At 42.5% G+C, this 18,488-nt stretch overlaps 1 pseudogene; it reads right to left on the bottom strand.

Moving 5' to 3' along the window:
- Window positions 1–18,488, bottom strand: part of LOC139383604 (CDAN1-interacting nuclease 1-like) — a 61,853-nt pseudogene that overhangs the window by 34,888 nt on the left and 8,477 nt on the right.

Raw genomic sequence — 18,488 nt, 5'->3', positions numbered from 1 at the left:
AGGTCATGTTGATGAGAAACCAAAGGGCTGGGACTGCCTCCACTGGAACCTGTCTTGGAGGAATGAAGGAATGAAGGAACGGACAAACAAAGGCCCTGAGCCCTCCAGGACCCGTCACATGAAATGATACCGCTAATGAGAAGAGAAGGGAGAATGATGTCACCCCATCATTCTCTCTCTCTCTCCCACCCTCCCTCGCTCGCTCGCTCCCCTTCTCTCATTTGCTCTCCCTCTCTGTGGCTTGACATGGTTGTGACTGCAAACAATGCAGTGACCCCAGATTCATTGCCTTCCTCCCTCGACACAAACACACACAAGTGCAGGGGCAGCTCATGCTTCTCAGACTCTATGATGCTGGCCTAACAATATGAGGGAGAGCATACAAAATGTCAGCAGTAAATGTCAATTAAAAATTACAAGGGTGCTGGGAAAGGTGGGGTCTGAAGGGACAGACATTTTTTTGACACGACAGCGTTTATCTGACCAGGCCGCTGGCTGACATGATGGGATCTACACTGTCAGTTCCTTAATGCACCCCGACAAGGCCGCTGCACTGAATACCAATGAAGATTGGAATGGACAGATTTCTTAGGTTCTTTGGATTAGAGCAGCCATCTTACAATCAGTCTATATGCCATAACTCTAGTCTAATACAATGCACTTCTGTTGCAGCAGGTAGATGTGCTGTTTTCGTCCGTACAACAACAGACTAGGGTACATCGACCTCAGAGTCTCAGTCTGTTGTTCTTGCTGCCGTGTCGTGCTGCCTGTGGTACTAATCATAGGATCTAATAGGAATCAAGATTTGACTCATATATGATGCCAGACAGAGTTGATTGACTGAGACAGTTCTGATTCAAGTGTTTTCTTATTAAATGCTGGTCATCCCCTCATGGTCTAGGAATGTTCTGGATCCCGACCAAAGCTTTTTTCTGGTCAAAAAACTTTCTTAAAGGTGCTTCTTTAATGTGGCCTACTAAAAATGTCAGCCATCACAGGTGATGGTCCTTTGAATGTCACACTCCAGTGAGTGGTTTCTTGGGGTCCCCAATACTATCAAATGCTACAGCAGAGCGCTTCCCCCCTCCCCTACATGCCTTTTCCAAATAAAACTATATTAGACTGAGAAAATAAAACACATTGTTGATTATGACCTTGGCATCCTGCTAGTCGCTCTAATTTCACTGCTCAGTACTTTGTTGAATCATCCTCCCTGGAAGACAGATGTTTGCGCTAATGGCATCTGTTAAGTCAATCAGGAAGTCATTTGTCTATAAACATGCTTAACGCTCTCCTGCTGTATAACAACCCATGTCGTTCACCTCAATTGCCTAATTTACGTTTTAATATAAATATCAGTGATATCATCAACATCATCCAAGTGATTATATTTGTGATAGACATACAAAACTGACAAAGTGCTGTCAATCATAACTGTCATTATCACACTACTGGCATTCAGATAGGCCCAATCATATTACTCTGCCATTATGACCTTTTGACAAAGTGACAACTGTGTCTATGTTCTCCCTGCTGCAGCCTCTCCATACAGCCATACAGCCTGTTCTCTGGTCACAGCATGGAGAATCTGGAACCTCCTGGCACTGGCCCGCCATGTCACTATGTGTCAGCCAGCCGTCACAGCTGAGGGGGCTGGGGCTGTAGCAGCCACAGCATCAGGAGCGGGGCGGTAGGGTCGCCCTTTCAGGCTCAGTGAGTTTGGAAGCCATGGTTGAGGCCAGGATAGAGGGAGAGAGGCCACGCGCGAGCGCTATGGTTCCTCATTTCGCTTCTGCCATGCCCTGACACACAAGCACACTTGGTTGTTGTGTCGGTTGCCTAGTGACTAAACCTGCAAGGTGAGGTCTCCATGGTGCCAGGCGCTAAGGAAACCATCACCAAGGTGAGGGAGTAAGAGAGCCTCTGATTGCCACAGGGCGAGTGAGTGGGCACTCAAAGGGATGCTATAGGTTATATGAGCCACAACGCTGTGAATGACGCTCCGGTACACATCATCAATCATTTCACCAGTACAACCCAAGGACTAAAGATTTCTCCTTGAGCACCATTTGTACATTTGGTGTATACAATAAGAAAATACTTTTAACTTCTGAGAAAGCTGAATCCACAAACAGCTGTTTACACCCCCACATACCTCACTTCCCTTCCCCTTCACTGCCGCTACAGTTTGTTTTCAAACTTTGTATCCTCCTCGAGGGAGATGTCCTGGGCCAGGCTTCCCTCTCAGAGACTCCCTGGCAGATGCCTGGAGTGCAAGTGCTACTCAGAGACAATGACAAGAGGTCCTGTACTGCATGTATGTTGCATTGTGGTTGAGGTCTGACAGAGGGGCCATTACATGAGACGGGCAGCACGCCTCTGTTCCTCCCCAGTGTCTCTCGTTCCTGTCAAGGGGTTCTTATGACAACAGATGTACAGGATTAATCACCCTTATGTTACTCTGTTTCCATTCTTAAACAATGTGTTGTGCACTCTGGAAAAACAATCCAGCCACAGTGAGGCAGCCAGCTCTGAGAAGTTCTCAAGGACCAGGATGGATGTGACTAATCTTGTAATGTAGTCCTACTACATGTATGTAAATTCAGACCCCAGGACCAGGATGGATGTGACTAGTGTTGTAATGTAGTCCTACTACATGTATGTTCATTCAGACCCCAGGACCAGGATGGATGTGACTAGTGTTGTAATGTAGTCCTACTACATGTATGTTCATTCAGACCCCAGGACCAGGATGGATGTGACTAGTGTTGTAATGTAGTCCTACTACATGTATGTTCATTCAGACCCCAGGACCAGGATGGATGTGACTAGTGTTGTAATGTAGTCCTACTACATGTATGTTCATTCAGACCCCAGGACCAGGATGGATGTGACTAGTGTTGTAATGTAGTCCTACTACATGTATGTTCATTCAGACCCCAGGACCAGGATGGATGTGACTAGTGTTGTAATGTAGTCCTACTACATGTATGTTCATTCAGACCCCAGGACCAGGATGGATGTGACTAGTGTTGTAATGTAGTCCTACTACATGTATGTTCATTCAGACCCCAGGACCAGGATGGATGTGACTAGTGTTGTAATGTAGTCCTACTACATGTATGTTCATTCAGACCCCAGGACCAGGATGGATGTGACAAGTGTTGTAATGTAGTCCTACTACATGTATGTTCATTCAGACCCCAGGACCAGGATGGATGTGACTAGTGTTGTAATGTAGTCCTACTACATGTATGTTCATTCAGACCCCAGGACCAGGATGGATGTGACTAGTTGTAATGTAGTCCTACTACATGTATGTTCCAGACCCCAGGATCAGGATGGATGTCACTAGTGTTGTAATGTAGTCATTCTTCATGTATGTTCATTCAGACCCCAGGACCAGGATGGATGTGGACCTACTACATGTATGTTCATTCAGACCCCAGGACCAGGATGGATGTGATGTGTTGTAATGTAGTCCTACTACATGTATGTTCATTCAGACCCCAGGACCAGGATGGATGTGACAAGTGTTGTAATGTAGTCCTACTACATGTATGTTCATTCAGACCCCAGGACCAGGATGGATGTGACTAGTGTTGTAATGTAGTCCTACTACATGTATGTTCATTCAGACTGCAGGACCAGGATGGATGTGACTAATGTTGTAATGTAGTCCTACTACATGTATGTTCATTCAGACCCCAGGACCAGGATGGATGTGACTAGTGTTGTAATGTAGTCCTACTACATGTATGTTCATTCAGACCCCAGGACCAGGATGGATGTGACTAGTGTTGTAATGTAGTCCTACTACATGTATGTTCATTCAGACCCCAGGACCAGGATGGATGGGACTAGTGTTGTGATGTATTCCTACTACATGTATGTTCATTCAGACCCCAGGACCAGGATGGATGTGACTAGTGTTGTAATGTAGTCCTACTACATGTATGTTCATTCAGACCCCAGGACCAGGATGGATGTGACTAGTGTTGTAATGTAGTCCTACTACATGTATGTTCATTCAGACCCCAGGACCAGGATGGATGTGACTAGTGTTGTAATGTAGTCCTACTACATGTATGTTCATTCAGACCCCAGGACCAGGATGGATGTGACTAGTGTTGTAATGTAGTCCTACTACATGTATGTTCATTCAGACCCCAGGACCAGGATGGATGTGACTAGTGTTGTAATGTATGTTCATACGTTGAGCCTCTTTGGGAGGAAGTGCGTCATGTTACACTGTGTGGAGGTTTGTACTGGACATAGCCTGCATTGGAAGGAAGTTGTCTTAAACACAACTATATGACCTGCCTTCAGAAGACTTTAAAAGGGGTTAGGGTATGAAAAGGGAATGTTTGGGAGATGTTAGGAAGTGTATTGCAAGCATAGTAGTAGGTTTGGTGATGCAAAATATATTCCAATGAGAAGACATACCTTTTCCAGTAGCTCCAGAACTGCTTGTTCAGGTAGGTGCAATGGCTGTGGTCATGCCCAAACAAGGCCCTTCTCTCAATCCAGTGGACGATATGGCCTTCCACAGCTGAAACAAGAAAACACAAAGGTCGTAGGATAGTCAGATCTGTGGATTTACCCTGGTCTAACCTCAAGATAAGATGTTTCCAATTGAGAACAGTGCTTTTGAGTGTCTATCGGCCCATTCTAATAAAAAACACAAGCACACTGTATTAACGTATTATATTGTAGACTGCAACAATCAGCCAGTGTAATCTGGCAAGTCACACAACTAGCATTTGGAGGAGACGTGACATTTTTGTGCTAAATTAACTTTTAAGCTTTTCAGTGATATCAACTAGAATGGCAACTAGCATGGAAGGAAATGTGTATTGTTACGAGAAAGGCTTCACACCCTTGTAAATATTCAAGAGAACTGTAAAAGACTAGCTATCATAGCCAACTGACCATAGTATTTACACATCAAAATGAAATAAAATCATTGACATTGATAATGTAAATAGATACGTACCAATTGGCACCTCCAGGATAATGTCAGGCGTCTTTGTCATAACATTTGGTTCACAGTTGGTTTCATCTACAGCAATCACAGTCTGATATGTGTTGACCATATCATAGAGATAAAGAAACATGGGCACTTATTTGGTGACAACCTACAGTGTATGTTTTATGCACTCACATGTTTTACCTTAGATTCTATTTTCTACAGATTGACCCTTCATAGCCCCAGTAGCCATTTCACACTTACCAGCATATTTTACCCAAGATGCCTTTCTTTACCACCACAGCAGTGATAACAAAAGCTCAGTTGCAAAAGCACCGAGACACAGCCTAGGACAGCAGGAAACAGTGAAACCATTAACTATATCTGACACTTACTGCGGAACCACTGCACAATGTCTATAAAGCCTGGTAGTTACTCCACTCTCCACTAGCTTCAGCAGTAGATGGGTTGGTGGAGCTTCATAAAGCATAAAGGGGACAGACAAGGGTTGGCATTATAGCCGCTGTGAGCCTGACCCCTGCCTGCACGGGCCGCAGCCATTGTCCTTGACTCCTGGCGCGCTTCGGCCATTATCCGCCCAACACCTGATTTCTCCATTAAATCTCAGGCTGACCAGGTCATTCAATTCCGGAGGCCTGCCTCTTCGTAGCCAGCCAAGCTCGACTAATGGGCCAGAGAGGGGGAGAGGGAAGGTGTGGGGTGGGGGGGTTGAAAGAGGAGAAGCGAAGGTCTGTGGCAGGCAGCCTCCACCCAGAGGTCCATAGTGGTGGTGGAGGGGCTGTGTGGTGTGGTCTCTCTCCTAACACCTACCGGGCTGTTGACATTGTCATGCGAGGCTGATCGCCTTTTTACACCACCTTTGATTAAAATTAATGGTCCGTCCCCACTGTCGGGGAGCTTATTTCCAATCCATTTATCAGGCCGGGTGTCGTGAGGCAGGGCTGCCTCCATGGCCCCCAAACTCTGACAGTTTTCGAACAGTACTCCACGCAGGCCTGGAGAAAGGTCAGCACCGCCGGCCCAAATAAATAATATCTTCTTAATGACGGGGGAATGACTTGTTTTCTTCATCACTCATCTGATCGAGGGGATGGGGTGAAATTTCACACCTGGACACTCACTACCTTGACATAGAGCCTCTGGACAAGACAATAGTGTTAGGGGGGAGGGCAACACTAACCTAGAAGACACGTTTGAAAAGCCTCTATTGTTGCTGGAGGGGAAATTACCAATTCACATGGTCAACCGCGTGGTTATGGCTAAAAACTGACTAAGCTTATTAGCTATTAGAACATTGAAACCACATGTTACACAAGATGAATTCAGCAATGTGTTGGTGTTAAATAAGCATTTTTTTTAATTCTTTTTTTATTGGATTAATAGTCTGTTCATGAGACTACAACTGACTACTTTTTAAGACCATAATGTCTTCCTACTGCAGATGACCATTTAAACAGCATCAATATTATAATAACAGATACATCTCCATGTTCCTCCTCTCTCATCCAGGAGGCAGGAGGTGAAGGTAATCAATCGTAAAATCTATCTGGTCAGAAAGTGACCATTTTGTAAAATGTTGTAAATGAAACAGGTTGAGTGGGGAAACCTGAGAGGATCAAACATTAGGCCTGTATATTTGAAGCTCTTATTTGATCAAATATTCATACTGGGTGAGTGCATGAATTAAACATACAGGGTATTAGATAACACAGCTCATGGTTGTAAGTAAATCAATGGGAGATACCACCCACTACATCAATCATGTCCACGTTCCCTTTTTAACTCTCCCCCTGAGAACAGAATCAATGCAAGGACAGATTACCTTAGCTAACTGTTGTGGTGTGTGAGAGACTGTGTGTGAGAGAGGTGTAGTTTTACCTAAGGACAGGTTTCTCTCCTTCAGCTTGTCACGTTGGAGCACGTCAGCCTCCTGGCCAATAGCACTATGGGTGAAAGGTTACGGAAACCCACCAACACTCAGCAACTTTCATTCACTTTTCAAAGGACAAACACTGATGATGTCCCTCTAGTCTAGATAAAATCAAGCACATAGTGTTGTAGTCTTAAGCTCATTTTGAAGTATGACTCACAACATGAAACATTGTATTTATACAGCATTCACCGGTCATGAATGATACATGAAACTGCATTCGAGGGTGAATTAAGCTTCCCTCCAAATCTATCAAATTCCACTGCAAAAAGGACTGTTTTACCTGTCTATTGGGTTGCTATAGAAATGGCAAGCCTTGCTTAAAGGGTTGCTGTGGCAACAATGTGAGTGTGTGCGGGAGTTAAGAATGCGCGTGTATGTGTCTGTGTGGGGTACAGGAACGGAAGTTACCCATCACATTACAGATCAGACATCTAATATCAGGTCTCTCCTGCTAAGCTCTGTGCTTGATATGCATATCATATGCTCCTGCCATCTCAATATTAGCCAGTACATAATCTGAGCAGGGGTTTTAAAGTCATTCATCAAGTTCAACTTTAACAACAAATCTTCATATTCAAATACAGCAACAAGAGACGGAACTTTCAGAGAAAACAAAAATCTAGAACAAATGCTAATTTTGCCAATTTGTCAAAATGCATACAGCCCCTGAACTGTGTTGCTAATTTCCCTAAAGGAAAAAAAACTAAAAACAATCATGTGCCTTGAGAATAAATGCCATTGTGAATCAAGGGAAACTGTGGTAGACACCGTGGAAAGCATTCTGCATTCATTAAGGGGCAGATAACATGCATCATTTGCTTTTTGGAAAACTGATAAAACTCCTTCAGGCGTTAAACCCCCCCCCCCCCCCCCCCCCCCCACACACACACACAAATCACTCAAAAAACACTTGCGATTAATACATGCATACTCTGAGCGGCACACACATCAGAGCCAATCTTCTGATGTCCACATGGAGCCATTCCAAAAGCACATAGGAGTGGGGCGGTTTTCATGAACTGGCCGTGGCAGACTGAGTGAATGTGAGTTGACACTGGAGGGAGGATTGTGAAAGGAAGGTAAAGAGAGGGATGGGGATGGAGGCCAAGGTAGGACAGGGTTGACTGCCTGTGAACAGAGAACTACCCCTCCCTTCTCACCCAACCCCATTCTTGCCCCCCAGCAAACATAGCAGTCCCCAGCTGCTTGCCCCTAAATAGCCAAATAGACCCCCACTCCGGCCGCTTGCTGCCCCAACCCAAGCTCTCCGATCTGGGAGAGAGGGAAAGGAAGAAGAAGTGCTGGTGATGATGACCTGGCATTGACAGCCTATGACTTCCCATCTCCAGCCCTCTGATCACTAGGTCTGCACTGCTAGACTGACCGACAGAGAGAGAGAGAGAGAGACCTGCGAGAAAAGAGAGTGACCAAGAGAGAAAGAGTAAGAGTAGAGAGAGTAGTAGCTATGAAGGCTGTATTTCATGTGGCAGTGACATGCCAAGAACTCTCCATGGTGCTGATAACTCTCAGACTGGTCTCTTCACTGAGCAGACAGGCTAACAGGGAAATGGTCAACTGAGCATAATGGCAGTAGAGTACATCTTTCTAATGCCAGACAGTAATATTTTCCTAAACCATATTAAATGTAGTCCATTGCTGCTCACTCATACACTCACATTTTCAGGGGACCAAAACAATTCCAACTTTGCTTAAAGACATTTAAAGGGATCTTAAGCGCTTACAAATTCGTAACATGTTGTACAAATTGGAATTCGTAACATAATATACAATTATTTGTTGTTTGGAGAATGCAACATATCGTTCAAAATGGGTGACGTTGTACACAATTGAGCATAATTTTTGGGGACCCCGTTTTGGCTCGTAAGCGGTACTTTCAAAACTGCTGGCTGAAATTACACAAAACCTTTATAATGCATCTTAAACTTAGACTTAAAAAAAACAGTAGCCCCCTGTCTATCCCTTTGTTCTATTGTGATTGGAGTTAACAAATTTTAAGAGCCACATAACCCACCGGAAGAAAATAAAAATGGCTGTGAATAACATGCCTATCCTCTTCCTGTGGCATAGAACATTGGGCCTGATTCACTCTGTGAACAAGAGAGATGCATTTGCATCAGCCTCATCCTCTCTTCCACCCCCTGCAACGAGGATGGCAGCGTGCAGGCAGGATGAAACACCTCCCCTCAGAAGCAGAACTTTTATGTCAGGTGAAGCCAGACATCTCATCCCCTTCAATAGCTGCTCGTCAATTTCAGGCTTAACATTTTATGGGAAAGGATACTGTTTGATGCAGTCTACCAGTGGTCCATAACAGCAGTCATTTATTGTGCACTGAAAAGAGGGGGAATAAATATTACAGCGCGCAGGCAGCGGGAGGAAAAAAGCCCACACACCCGTTAAACAGTGTCGGGGAATCTGGGATGGGGAGAAAACATGGGAGACACATAGTGGCGGATTGGCAGGCGTGACCGGCGGCTCTGACGTGACTTTATTAGTAAACGTGAGCTTGATGCTTAGTCTGCAGGCCAGTTGTAACCTGCAAACGTTCAGGAGCCAATTATGAATGAACAGCTTACAACCTGGGAGTACAAGGCAAGGTCAAACTAAATAATACAAATAACAGGTCAAGTTTTACCCACACATGCAAAACTTGGCTGCAATAGCTCAGTAGTCATGAGAAAGAAACTGTATGGATTAATTTCCAATAACACATATTTTTACACTGAACAAAAATAAACGTAACATGTAAAGTGTTGGTCCCATGTTACATGAGCTGAAATAAAAGATCACAGAAACCTTTCATATGCACAAATTTGTTTGCATCCATTTTAGTGACCATTTTTCCTTTGCCAAGATAATCTATCCACCTGACAGGTCTGGCATATCAAGAAGGTGATTAAACAGCATGATCATTACACAGGTGCACCTTGTGCCGGGGACAATAAAAGGCCACACTAAAATGTGCAGTTTTGTCACACAACACAATGCCACAGATGTCTCAAGTTGAGGGAGCATGCAATTGGCATGCTGACTGCAAGAATGTCCACCAGAGCTGTTGCCAGAGAATATAACCTCTGTCTAAAACGACAGAGGTGGCTTATGTTCATTACCATAAGACACCTTTGACGTTTTAGAGGATTTAGCAGTACGTCCAACCAGCATCACCACTGCAGACCATGTGTAAGCACGCCAGCCCAGGACCTCCATATCCGGCATCTTCACCTGCAGGATCGTCTGTGACCAGCCACCAGGACAACCAATGAAACTGTGGGTTTGCACAACCAAAAAATGTCTGCACAAATCGTCTTAGGGAAGCTCATCTGCGTGCTCGTAGCCCCGGACAGGCACACCTGATTCGACTTGTTAACTAAACAACAAGTCCTCAATGAGTTGAATCAGATACATTTGTTCTGGACTACATAAAACATGTGTGATGTTGGGGTACTTGAGGACAGGAGTTGGGAACCACTGCTGTATACAATTCCTGGAAGCTGAACATGTCCTAGTTCATCTATGGCCTGCATACTCACCAGAAATGTCATCAATTGAGCATGTGTGGGATGCTCTGGATCTATTTGTACAACAATGTGTGCCAGTTCACGCCATTATCCAGGAACTTTGCACAGCTATTGAAGAGGACTGGGACAACATTCCACAAGCCACAATCAACAGCCTGATCAACTCTATGCAAAGGAGATGTGTTGCGCTGCATGGTAATGCAGATGGTGGTCACACCAGATACTAACTGGTTTTCTGATCCACGACCATGCTTTTTTTTTTTAAAGGTATCTTTGACCAACAGACGCATATCTGTATTCCCAGTCATGTTAAATCCATAGATTAGGACCTAATGAATTTATTTCAATTGGCTGATTTCCTTTTCCTCTTTCAAATTGTTGCATTTATATTTTTATATTACAGTGAGTGATTATATTGTAATCTGCTATACAAACGTGTACCTCACCCAATACCTGGTAGACGTGAGGGGCTAAAGACTGGTCTGGAATCAAAGATGACTCCTGTAGCATGCTGTTGAGGACATGCTTGGAGGCTGTGAGTAGGGCAGAGAGAAAGAGAGGACAGAACACAACACACAAGCTATGGTAAGTCATCCCAGTCCCAACAATGCTCCAATCCAAATATCCATCACAAACCTTTCAGAAATGTAACATTGACTGGGGAGATACAAAGAAGGAGGATCAACAGAGTATATAGACACCAATAACAGGTTTGCCATAAATGACCATGCTAATGCCAGTGTTAGTGCAGTATTTCTAGCCGAGTCCATAGCCTGCCCTGCCTATTGAGTTTTTCCATAGATTTTTCTCTCTGGAGAACAGGAGCCCCATGTAATTTACGTTATGAATGATGACTATTTTGCATCTCTCATCTCCATTCAAGCTCCACTAACATTATAAATCAGTGAGCTGTAAGCCGCTAGATTGATTCCCTATTACTGCAACAGCAAAAATTATTTAAATATATATATATATATTTTTAATTCAGATTAAATGGATTGTATCATTGTGTGACGAAATGGTTGAGGCGCCATTCTAATGATATATACAGTCGTGACAGACTCATTGCATTACTGACAATATTAGGAATGTTTCTATTTATATTTCAGGCATTATGGATCCCCTCCAAAAACATGGCTAGCTGGGGAATCTCTACCTGAGATGTGTAGATAGATAGTTAGTGCTGAAGACAGGATGGCTAATTTGAGGGATTTATAAAAAGAAGAGTGAACAGTGTCCAATGTTTGATAATTATGAAGAGGTCTTCGCTAGAACACATAAAAAGCCCAGAACCTCCCTCCCCGCAAACACCTGGCAGAGGAAGAACAAATATGGTGCTCTGAGCACTCGCTTGCTCTTCCCAGTGCTGAAAGAGGGCTCTCTCTCTCCTCGAGTTAGGACACCTCATGACAAATGATAATGGATAATCAAAAAAGCGGGAAATATGAGGCAGCAAACTTTATGATGCCAGGTGGTATATTGTTCCTCAACAACACTTGTTTCACTTAGCAAAGTTACTACTCGACTGTTCCTAATAATCGGAAGGGAAATCAAAGGAACAACACCACATTAGCATTATTGGGAACTTATCACACTGTAATGGCATTTTGATAGATTTTTCCCACTTCTAATGGAAGATTTCTAGATTGGATGCTGCTTCTAATGGTAGTTTTACAGATTTGATGCTGCTTCTAATGGTAGTTTCATAGAATTAATGGTAGTTTCAAATATTTCATGTTGCTTCTAATGGTAGTTTTAAAGATTCAATGGTAGTTTTATAGATCTGACGGTGCTTCAAATGGTAGTTTATAGATTTGATGCTGCTTCTAATGGTAGTTTAAGGGATTTGATGGTAGTTTTACAGATGTAATGGTACTTTTATAGATTTCATGGTAGTTTTATAGATGTAATGGTCGTTTTATAGATTTAATGGTAGTTTATAGATTTGATGCTGCTTCTAATGGTAGTTTAAGGGATTTGATGGTAGTTTTACAGATGTAATGGTACTTTTATAGATTTCATGGTAGTTTTATAGATGTAATGGTCGTTTTATAGATTTAATGGTTCTAATGGTCGTTTTATAGATTTTATGCTGCTTCTATGGATGGTCATTTTATAGATTTATGATGCTTCTAATTGTAGTTTTATAGATTTGATGGTAGTTTAACAGATTTGATGGTGGTTTTAAAGATTTAATGGTAGTTTTATAGATTTGAAGGTAGATTTATAAATGTAATGGTAGTTTTATAGATTTAATGGTAGCTTTATAGATTTGATTGTTGTTTTATAGAGTTGATGCTGCATCTAAAGGTAGTTTAAATTATTTAATGGTAGTTTTATAGATTTGATGCTGCTTCTAATGGTAGTTTTATAGATTTGATGCCGCTTCTAAAGATAGATTTATGGATGCAATGGTAGTTTTATAGATTTAATGGTAGTTTTAAAGATTTAATGGTAGTTTTATAGATTTTATGGTAGTTTTATGCATTTGATGGTAGTTTGATAGAATTGATGGTAGTTTTATAGATTTGATGCTGCTCCTGATGGTAGTTTAATTGATTTTATGGTAGTTTTATAAATTTGATGCTGCTTCAAATGGTCGTTTTATAGATTTAATGGTAGTTTGATGCTGCTTCTAATGGTAGTTTTATAGATTTTATGCTGTTTCTAGTGGTAGTTTTATAGATGTGATGGTCGTTTTATAGATTTAATGGTAGTTTTATAGATTTGATGCTGCTTCTAATGGTACTTTTATAGATTTTATGCTGCTTCTAATGGTGATAGTTTTATAGATTTAATGGTAGTTTGATAGATTTGATGGTAGTTTGACAGATTTGATGCTTCTTCTAATGGTAGTTTTATAGATTTGATGATGCTTCTAATGGTAGATTTATGGATGTAATGGTAGTTTTATAGATTTAATGGTAGTTTTAAAGATGTAATGGTAGTTGTATAGATATTATGGACGTTTTATAGATTTGATGGTAGTTTTTTAGATTTGATGGTAGTTATATAGCTTTAATTGTAGTTTTATGGATTTAATGGTAGTTTTATAGATTTAATGGTAGTTTTATAGACTTGATGGTAGTTTTATAGATTTGATGCTGCTTCTGCAAACAGTAGTGTGTAATAAACCTGACATTAAGCAGCATCATTAAAGCTTGTCGTACTAGTGCTCATAATTGGAGGTTGACCACCACTACATTCTGGTCTCTCATATAACATGACACTAACACGTGTACAGTTTAGCTTGAGCCCCGAACGGACTAGTACACGCTCTCCCTCCATCTTGTTATTTATTCTATATTATTTAGTGTAGCCATGATAAGCATAAAGGTTTTTTTCTTGGCCTTTTTTCACGTGACCTTGGAGCTGACATTGTGGAGTTTCAGACAATCATTGACCTGATGAAAATTGAAGACCAGGCCGCTAATAAATCAGGCTGCCTTTAAAATGACTTTACCCTAATGCTCATTCATCACAGGCCCTAATGCCATTTGTAGGCCGGGAATCGCCTGCCACACGGCAGTAAATAACAACATGGCACAGCATCCCTGGCTCTCTCCCTCGCGTCGCTGCAGCCATCCTCTAACATCAGCATGCTATTAAAGACTCCACCGTGCGCTGCACTGGACGAGCGAGCGAGAGAGACACACACAAATTCATATACTACACACTCTCAAACACAATGTTCCAGCCTCACATGCAGAGAACAAAGCCCTGCAGCATGCCTTTGCACCATGTAAATATACACCAAATGTATTGTAATTGTCCCATGTTGGCATACATTCTGACTGCGGTATCATATCGTCAACATCTGAGGAGCAGGAGAGAAGAAGAGAATTTAGAAGCAAACGCTTCACCTCCCATTGGGATTTGCTAAAGAAAACAGCTAGTGTTAACAAACAACACAACATCCCTTTTAATAGAGCTTCAAACACACAACAAAAAGCTCAACGCTACCAGGTAAGTAGCTCGGTGCTGTAAACACAACAACGTAACCTTGCTTGATTTCACTCTCCTTACTCTCATGTCATAGTGTCGTCGGTCCCCTTGTTTCCAGTAGGGTGAAAAATACATTAATTGCAGGAAAGCTCATTAGAAGGCAACATTTGTTGAGGGAGGACCGTAATACACAATAACCAATGACGATCGTTATTGCCCCCGACACTGATGAGTTCCTCCGCAAGTTTGTTTATTAATGGAAAAAAAAGATTTTTTTCCATGGGAGATGGGAGACGCATGACAACCCAGCCCTGCATATCCCCCCACCTTCATCCAAGCCCCCCTTCATCGTTCCCATACACAAGCCATTGAGCTGTGGAGGGGCTCTCATTCATCAAACTTCATGGAGCAGGGGAGAGACGGGTCCTGATAATGTGCACTGCTAAAGCTGATTTTCCATGATGAATCTCGGAGCATATAAATTGGCTAATATCTGAAAACATTTACAGATACTAGAGGAATTGACTACTTGTGGGACATGATGGATGAGCCTCCTAGACACCAGCGGACAGCTCGGCAAATCTCCACGGTTGCCTAAAGCCCTCATTTGATTTTCCAATTTACTCCTTTTAAATTTATCCTCCCGCTTTAAAAATAAGACGAGAGACAGAGAGAGAGAGCGAGAGAGAGAGAGAAATCTGTTTTTTTCTTAAATTGTTTCTTTCCTCCTGCCGTTAGTTTGGTGGTGCTGTGTGGTGAGGAGCAGAGCTCCAAAAGGGGTTACTGGGGCAGAACTGATCCGCTTCCACCTGATAGCAGTGAAATGAGAGTGTGTGTGTGTGTGTGTGTGTGTGTGTATTGAGGCTAGGCTGGCTATACCATACAGAGATCTCCATGGGTCAGCCCATTAGACTGCAGTAGGGTCTGACTCCAGTTCCTCTGCTGAACAGGAGTAATTAGTATACTTGTCAAGTGAAGTGCCACGTGCCTGCTTACCTCACCCACAACCACCCCCCTCCTCCTCTGCCTCCTCCTCTCCTTACTTCTTCCTTACTAATGAAGTGCCGTGACTCTAACTATTCAAAACAAAAAGGCTGAATAGAAAAAAGGATGAAGAGAGAGATGGAAAGAGGAGGATCTTCCTCAGTGTCCCTTTTTAATCTCCAAGTAAGCGGCTGCTAAGAGGATCACCATCATTATCATCATCAATTGACTCTGGGACTCTCTCATACATACAGGTCAAGGGGTCAAAAAAGTAATATCTAGGAAGTTCTGCAGGTGACCAATAAAAATAAAAATTGATATTTTTATATTAGTGTGCATAGAAGATGTAGGCCTGTAAAACTACATAAATACAGACATCTTCAAAACATGATGAAGAAATGTATTGGGGGAAAAAGATAATTACAGGGGAATACTATTGTCTCAAAGTGCTGGTGTCTCTCTAGGAATCAAGGAGTGGCTACAACAGTATTATCTGCCCGTCCCCACCAGCCAGTCTGTCTTCATGAGACGAGGAGCATTTTGGATGTTGATGTCATATTCGATACGTGATTAAACTGTTTTGAATCTATTGATTGATTTACATGCGCCCCCAAATAGCCTTGCTATGGTCCTGCCTGAGTGATACTCCTTCCAATCCTTTAACAGGAAGAGGAAGGAGAAGATGAGGAAGAGGAGGAGGGGAGGAAAAGGAGGAAGAGGACAAACCACTAGTAAAACAATGAAAAGTATAGAGAACTATTTAAGTCTGTATCGATCTGGCTGTAGTAATATGTACATATATTCCACAGTCCCAAAGGCCCCATTTCTGTCCCTCTAAATGCAAAGGAAAGGATGGTGATAGGCAAAGGCAAGTCTCTCACCCAGTTGGGGGTAATGCCCCTTATATAGAAGTATATTGATCTTTGCAGACCGCTCGCTCTCCTGCCACACACTCACAGTTGGGGTGGGGGGCAATGATGGATACGCCTGCCAATAGCCCTGAACAAACCTGTTAGCTAAATGCCAGCGAAGACAATTATCCTAGCATTTTTTCATAATGGAAACACATTACAGACGTCTAATATACACACAGGGAGATTCCAGGATTTGACCATGGAGCCTGTGTGTGCAGCGCTTCATTGCCAAAGGCCAGGCAGGTCACTGCTGAGAGGGGAGACGAAGGAGAGATAGAGGCTGTGTCAAATAAGTCACCCTCACACAAGTTGGCTAGCTGGCTAACAGCAGACAACCATCTATCTGAATGGGAAAGTTGCATAGATGCTACAGCCTAACTATATTGTGCTTGAAGACAAGCTATAACTGTGTGCATGTATAAATTTTGTGTAGCCTACACATAATTTAGAATTTTATGATCTATAGATTGAAAAAATCCACATTTTCATTTTCAAATAATTTGGCTTTGTCATTACTATTTGGATTTTGTTGTTGTTGTGGTCTCAATCACAAAGCTACATATTTCATGTGCAAATTAATATTGAAATTGTTTGTCCAGACCGGTGTGGAAGAACTTAACTGGCCTGCGCAGAGCCCTGACCTCAACCCCATCGAACACCTTTGGGATCAATTGGAATGCTGACTGCGAGCCAGGCCTAATTATCCAACATCAGTGCCTGCCCTCACTAAAAAAAATGTTTTTATTTAACTAGGCAAGTCATTTAAGAACAAATTCTTATTTACAATGACTGCCTACCCCAGCCAATTGTGCACCACCCTAAGGGAGTCTCAGTCACGGCCAGATGTGATACAGCCTGAATTTGAACCAGGGACTGTGACACCTCTTATACTGAGATGCGGTGCCTTAGACCGCTGCACCACTTGGGAGCCCATGCTCTTACGGCTGAATGGAAGCCATAGTCCCCGCAGCGTTCCAGCATTTAGTGGAAAGAAGACTGGAGGCTGTAATAGCAGCAAAGCGGGGACCAATGTCCATTATTATAGAATTAACTTTTCTACGACCACCTGTCCACATACTTTTGGTTATGTAGGGTAAGTATGTACCAAGCATTCGGAAAGTATTCAGACCCCTTCATTTTTTCCACATTTTGTTATGTTACAGCGTTATTCTAAAATGTATTAAATAGTTTTTCTTTCCATGACAGATTGACCATGCTATGATCCCTTGTTGATGTCACCTGTTAAATCCAAATCAGTGTAGATGAAAGAGAAGAAGACAGGTTAGAGAAGTACTTTTAAGCCTTGAGACAATTCAGAGGGTGAATGGGCAAGACAAAAGATTGACGTGCCTTTGAACGAGGTGCCAGGAGTACCGGTTCGAGTGTGTCAACAACTGCAACGCTGCAGGGTTTTTCACACTCAACAGTTTCCCCTGTGTATCAAGGATGGTCCATCATCCAAAGGACATCCAGCCAACTTGACACAACTGTGGGAAGAATTGGAGTCAGCATGGGCCAGCATCCCTGTGGAACACTTTCGGCACCTTGTAGAGTCCATGTCCTGACTAATTGAAGCTGTTCTGAGTGTAAAAGGGGGTGCAACACAATATTAGGAATGTGTTCCTAATGATTTGTACTCCCAGTGTATACTGTACACTAAGGATGGGCACTGTTATTTGAATATCCGAATGGACATTAGTATTTGATCACTTGTGTGAGTATGCATTTTCAACTCTGTTGGATATCTGTAAAAATTATATGATATTATTTGAAAAGTGAAATCATTTCAAATGACCATCCCTAGTACTGTAAAGCCTTCAAGAAGTTAATCTCAGATCGTTCCAGTGTGTGGGTTTTGCAGACAGTCTCCCAGGCAGCATCTCAGAGAGAGAATGCCTCTGTCTGCTGGAAGACTGCCTTGTTCTACACAACGCTCTGACTACTATTTCGAAAGGGAGCGGATAACGGTGGGTCCAAAGCAATAACAGACTTGACTTTGACAAATGGCTGTGCTGTGGAGAAGTTGAAAATAACACACATCCACTTTAATCTCGTTCTTGATTTAATTTAAGGCACTACGTTTTGACACCTTGTGATTCACACATAAAGCAACCCCACAAGCACACGCTTTTCCAGGATGCTTCAATTGAAATGATATGGGATCTCTCTCTCTGTGTATGTGA

Source organism: Oncorhynchus clarkii, chromosome 25 (genome assembly GCF_045791955.1).
Source record: "Oncorhynchus clarkii lewisi isolate Uvic-CL-2024 chromosome 25, UVic_Ocla_1.0, whole genome shotgun sequence".
Classification (NCBI taxonomy): domain Eukaryota; kingdom Metazoa; phylum Chordata; class Actinopteri; order Salmoniformes; family Salmonidae; genus Oncorhynchus; species Oncorhynchus clarkii.
The sequence above is the reverse complement of the archived record's forward strand: the minus strand, read 5'-3'. Positions and strand labels throughout refer to the sequence as shown.